Source organism: Homalodisca vitripennis, chromosome 2, assembly GCF_021130785.1.
Source record: "Homalodisca vitripennis isolate AUS2020 chromosome 2, UT_GWSS_2.1, whole genome shotgun sequence".
In the NCBI taxonomy this organism is placed as follows: domain Eukaryota; kingdom Metazoa; phylum Arthropoda; class Insecta; order Hemiptera; family Cicadellidae; genus Homalodisca; species Homalodisca vitripennis.
In genome coordinates, this window is record NC_060208.1 from 20,895,450 (window position 1) to 20,900,747 (window position 5,298).

Genomic DNA, 5,298 nt, shown 5'->3' on the forward strand with positions numbered 1-5,298 from the left:
ACTATGGGTACAGAATAGTAGCACAGTGACAAGAAACCCAGAGGTGATTAATGTCCGAGATAAGTACCGATAAGTGATGATCATGCGGTAACAAAGGAAACCTTCGCGTTACCTTGAAGATTAACAAATCCTGAACCTCCGTGACTGCCTGTCATCACTATGGGTACAGAATAGTAGCACAGTGACAAGAAACCCAGAGGTGATTAATGTCCGAGATAAGTACCGATAAGTGATGATCATGCGGTAACAAAGGAAACCTTCGCGTTACCTTGAAGATTAACAAATCCTGAATCTCCGTGACTGCCTGTCATCACTATGGGTACAGAATAGTAGTACAGTGACAAGAAACTCAGAGGTGATTAATGTCCGAGATAAGTACCGATAAGTGATGATCATGCGGTAACAAAGGAAACCTTCGCGTTACCTTGAAGATTAACAAATCCTGAACCTCCGTGACTGCCTGTCATCACTATGGGTACAGAATAGTAGCACAGTGACAAGAAACTCAGAGGTGATTAATGTCCGAGATAAGTACCGATAAGTGATGATCAGGCGGTAACAAAGGAAACCTTGGCGTTACCTTGAAGATGAAATAACCCTGGAGCTCCGTGACTGCGCGTCGCCTGTCCGCTTTATCTCACTTAGATAACGCCGGCGACATTGAGGAACGGCGCCGATACGTTATCAGTAGGAATAACATCCCATCTGATTTATCATGTCTAGAACGAATAAGTTGGGTTACTTCGTGACGAAGATAGGGATTTCGTCGATATCTGTGCCTGCGTTTGATAGGAATTGAGGAATTGAAAGTTGCGTGCACAGGGTTACTTAGATAGAATGGGGGATATCCCTCTTTCAGGGGCATACAGTAAGTGGATGAATATTTTATGGTGATGGGTAGGTTCAGTCTTTTCTTTGTAAATAAATTTTAATTTCATTGATAACTTAAACTAAGTGTGTTGTCGATTATTGACAACTTTGATTTTCCTCTATAAAAACTGTTTGGAAAAAATGAAAATTTGCTCTTTGAACATCTTAAATTTGGGCCTTGTATATTCTGAAGTACCAGTTAGCTCATACTAAACCACTCAATTAGTATCCTACGTAGATCTCCGTAACCATTTTTTTAAAACGTTTGTAAAGTTGGTCAAGTATAATATTTCAAATACATGTGCATACTTTTTTGAAATTTTAAAATTTTATTTCTAAAGTAAGAAACATTCTTCTTTAACTTTATGGTTACTATAACACTTTATATATTACTCTTCAGGTTTATTTTAAATTTTAAAGGAAACAAAACAGGTATTTTACAAAATATGATGGACGCTCGAAGGGTTAACAGAAGTTGTGGAACTAGTGGCACATATTATACATTACATTATATCATATTGTACGTACTCTGTGCTGTGGATGCTTCTAATCCTAATTACATTTCTTATACGCTATTTACTTTAGAAGCACTACGTTGAATTCCTTCAGCTAGGTCCTCTATGGGACGTTAATAATTAGCCCTATAGTTGAGGTGGGTTGATATCTTTCATTAGGTCAGCAGCAAATGTAACAAAACAAGAATTATTATAGAAGGTTGAATATAGGTTTAACTTCTACAGGAGGTTATTTACGCCTCATACGTGGAACTAGAATAAATTCTGTAAATAAATTGTGTGCCCATTCTTGACCAGTGCCTTGTTTGCCAATTCCTTATCAAGAAATTTTATATTCTTTCCGATATGGGCTTTTTGAAATATTCGTCTAATTAAAAGAAATCCAGCTCGAATAGACATGGAAATATATTACAGTCTTGGTTCAATTGGTCGAAAAAGATTTCAACTTATTTATCGTCCTGATCCAAAAGCCGACCTTTTCTCAACATCCTATGAAGATTTATCAATACGGAGAAATTTTGTACAGTGTGATTCATAGAAAACAAGGACGTAGCCAGCGAGGAAGTACAAGGGGTCCGGACCCCTCCCCCAATTTTAATTTTTTGCAATTAATTCTTTTTAGTGAACGATTATTATTATTTAAATAATTCAGTATTACTACATACACTGCTGAAAGATCGTTCTCAACAAAGAAACGGGTCAAGAGCTTTTTAATAAACAAAATGGGGTCTTACTCTCTGTCCACCACGGGAAAATATCAGTTGTCTGGACCCCCCCCCCAAATTTTTCTTCCTGGCTACGTTCTTGCTAGGAAATTCTTTATATCCGCCAGCTAGTTGAATGTGAGCAATCAACGAGGGAAATCTCCCCACATGTGCGACGATTAGTCGCGCTAGGAGTCTGGAGACAGAGGCGAGGTCGCCAGGATGTCGTGGGAGGGATTTATGCGAGGGAAATGTTCTCCAGAGGCGGGACATGACGTAAAGTGGGAAATAAAATTATGTCTGCTAAAGTGAGACGGATTACTGTAACTATCCCTATAGTAGGATTGTAGTGGGTTTGTAACAAGGGCTTAGTTTGTGTTCACTTAAAAGCGTATCTTTAGATCTGCATATTGATGTGAATGTTGAGCATCGTCTGCAATCTGATGCTATCACATATATGACTCCTGAAGTATGGATTCATATTCGTCTGAAGAGATCTAAAAGAGAAGTAGGAGACGAACAAGGTCAAAATGAACATGACTCCAGATTCCAGGAGTCAAGTCTGTGACAGCGTCAGATTCCAGACGCTGCACTAAGAGGAAGGTAAACTCACTAAAACTGGAGTTAAACTCAACATTCACGTAGAATCAACCCTCCCCACCATACATACCTTCATTAATTGCATATTTAGTTCTATAAAAATCTAATGAAAATGTTTATTAATTAAACTAAAATACCAATATATGATAAAATTTATGAGTTATTCAATTAATTAGATTATACCTGTACTGGAATCGAAATTAACCAACCATACTCTTGTTATACTGTCCATTACAAAATGTCAATCATCGTGCGAGTTACTTTGTGTAATATTTTAAAACCGAAAAAAGGTATACAATGGTTTTACTAATTTACAATTGAGTTTTAAAACGGCAGGTCTACAGTTTTACTTTCTTGCATGCATACCTGTTTGATAGGTAAAGGAAACTCTATGGTATTTTTTATTCTCGATTAATTAGCCTTTTTATGTTTAATTCTCAGTTATGAAATAAGGTAGATACAGTTTTCTTTAAGGACACAAGCTAGTTGTTTTCCTTAGCGTGCCTTAATTTAATTTAATTTAATTTGGGTTTTACAAGGATAACAGTTACAGAACAGGAGAACTAAGCAATCGAGAACATAGTTCGTTAGACATAGTGAATTTTATAACTATGACATAGACTAAGTAACGCTCAAATGATCTTACCGATTACTTACCGATTTTAACATGCTGCCATCGAAATGTCATTTCGGATTGATCTTATTTGATGAGTTGATTGATAAAAATCAGGTCACGTGAGCAGGTTGATGCCATGTCTACCTTAGCCTATCCTATGGCTTATTTTGGAGGCTCCTGGTTTAAGAAGGAAACAGGGGGTTTTCCGGAAATTTGCCATCGTTCAGTGATACAAAAAAAACCAGTAACATTACGTTTTCGAGATCTGCAATCTGATCTCTTCTTCAGGTAAATAACTAACCTAAGACATAATTACAATCTAGAATACAGGTCTCAATAGGTCTGCATTCGTCAACCAACCACCTACGACTGATCAGAGGCCAATAGCAAATAACGATCGTCACGGCAGAAACAAGATGGCGGCAAAAAGGAGGGAAACAGGATTTGGCCTTTTTTCTGTAGTTCAATTTTTATATTTAGTGTTGTGTTTAGTATTTTACTAAGTGCATGTTTTAGAGTTAGTGAAGTTTACGCACAACATGGTGGTTGTGATTCCTGACTTACGCTTGACACAACGCTCTGGTATGATTTGTTTATTTTAACCTAGTATTTCTTAGGTTAATTATTTACCTGAAGAAGAGATCAGATTGCAGATCTCGAAACGTAGTGTTACTGATGTTTTGTATCACTGAACGATAGCAAATGTTTGGAAAATCCTGTTTCTTTCACAATTCTTCCATCGTAAAAACAAACTTCAAACCCCTGGTTTACCTGCAAAGGCTGAAAACGTAGTTTTGTTCCAATTGGCCCCAAACACAACACGATTAGAAGCAGTATTCCAACCTGGTGTTTGGCCGGAAGCAATATTTAAACATAAGGCCACACCTGCTGCCCGAACGCATACAACACAGATGGTGGACTATTTTAACTGCTTTGCCGTCATGTGTTGGAACGGTTTAATGTCGAATTTACGGACGGTTCTATTCCCACGCCCTAAGAAGGGCATCATTTTGCTGGGAATTTTTACATGCATGATGTGAATTCAGTGGAATTTACAGTTGTAAGTTGGGAAAATTTCTTCATCATCACAGACTTTCTAAAAGGGTGTACAAGCTAAGTTGTGCTTCTGGAGATGCAAAGTAATATTTAATTCTTAGAGGAGTAAGTATTTATCTGTCTATGAAAAAAGAAAGTATGTATTTTACTAGCTTCGGATAAAGGTTTGATCGCACTCAGTCGGAATTTCGTGAGAAGATTCTCTCGAGAGTGACTTGAAACTATACAAACAAATTTCTTTCCCAACCAATAATTTAAATTATTACGCATTTTTAGGTTTACATTCCGAATCATTGTTTCTTGTAAATAACAATGATTTTACTTTAATTATTCAAGAATGGTTTATACGTTAGCTATATTCTAGTAAAAAAAGTTGTACCACAATTTTCTATAAAGTTTGTTATTGAAAATGAATGATGGAAGAATGGTAGTATTTCGACCATCTGCCATCGGAATGTACTAAACGTACACCATATTTCGATGATTGAATCTACACTTTTCTCAGATGTCTGCATTTTTGACACCTGAGGACGCAAGTAGATTCCAATCCATGAAACGTAGTGTTTTATTTTTGTCGCACATAACGATGGCAAATGTCGGAAATACTAGAAGCTCATAGTTTTATTTTATTCTCTGAAAGAAAAAAGTATTTTTACTCTTATTGGCATGAGTTAACAGTTAATCATTATTATTATTGTGGAACAAATATCGTCTTTGCAAAGTAGAGGAAAAACTATACATCTTCTTAGAGAGACAATAGGATTTTGTCTTGTTTAGAGGGACATGATGAAAAACATAATACTACTATTTAAGAATTTATATTGAATGCAGTGTACTAATAATAACTACTAGGAATTCTAATACAAGCATCGGTGGTTCAGTGGTAGAATGCTCGCCTGCCACGCGGGCGGCCCGGGTTCGATTCCCGGCCGATGCA

The 5,298-nt window shown here is 36.7% G+C and overlaps 1 non-coding gene across 1 annotated transcript; it reads left to right on the forward strand.

The window, feature by feature from the left end:
* The first annotated feature begins 5,227 nt into the window (after nucleotides 1-5,227).
* Trnag-gcc lies at nucleotides 5,228-5,298 on the forward strand. The gene has a single exon. It is a non-coding gene; the product is annotated as a tRNA-Gly (tRNA).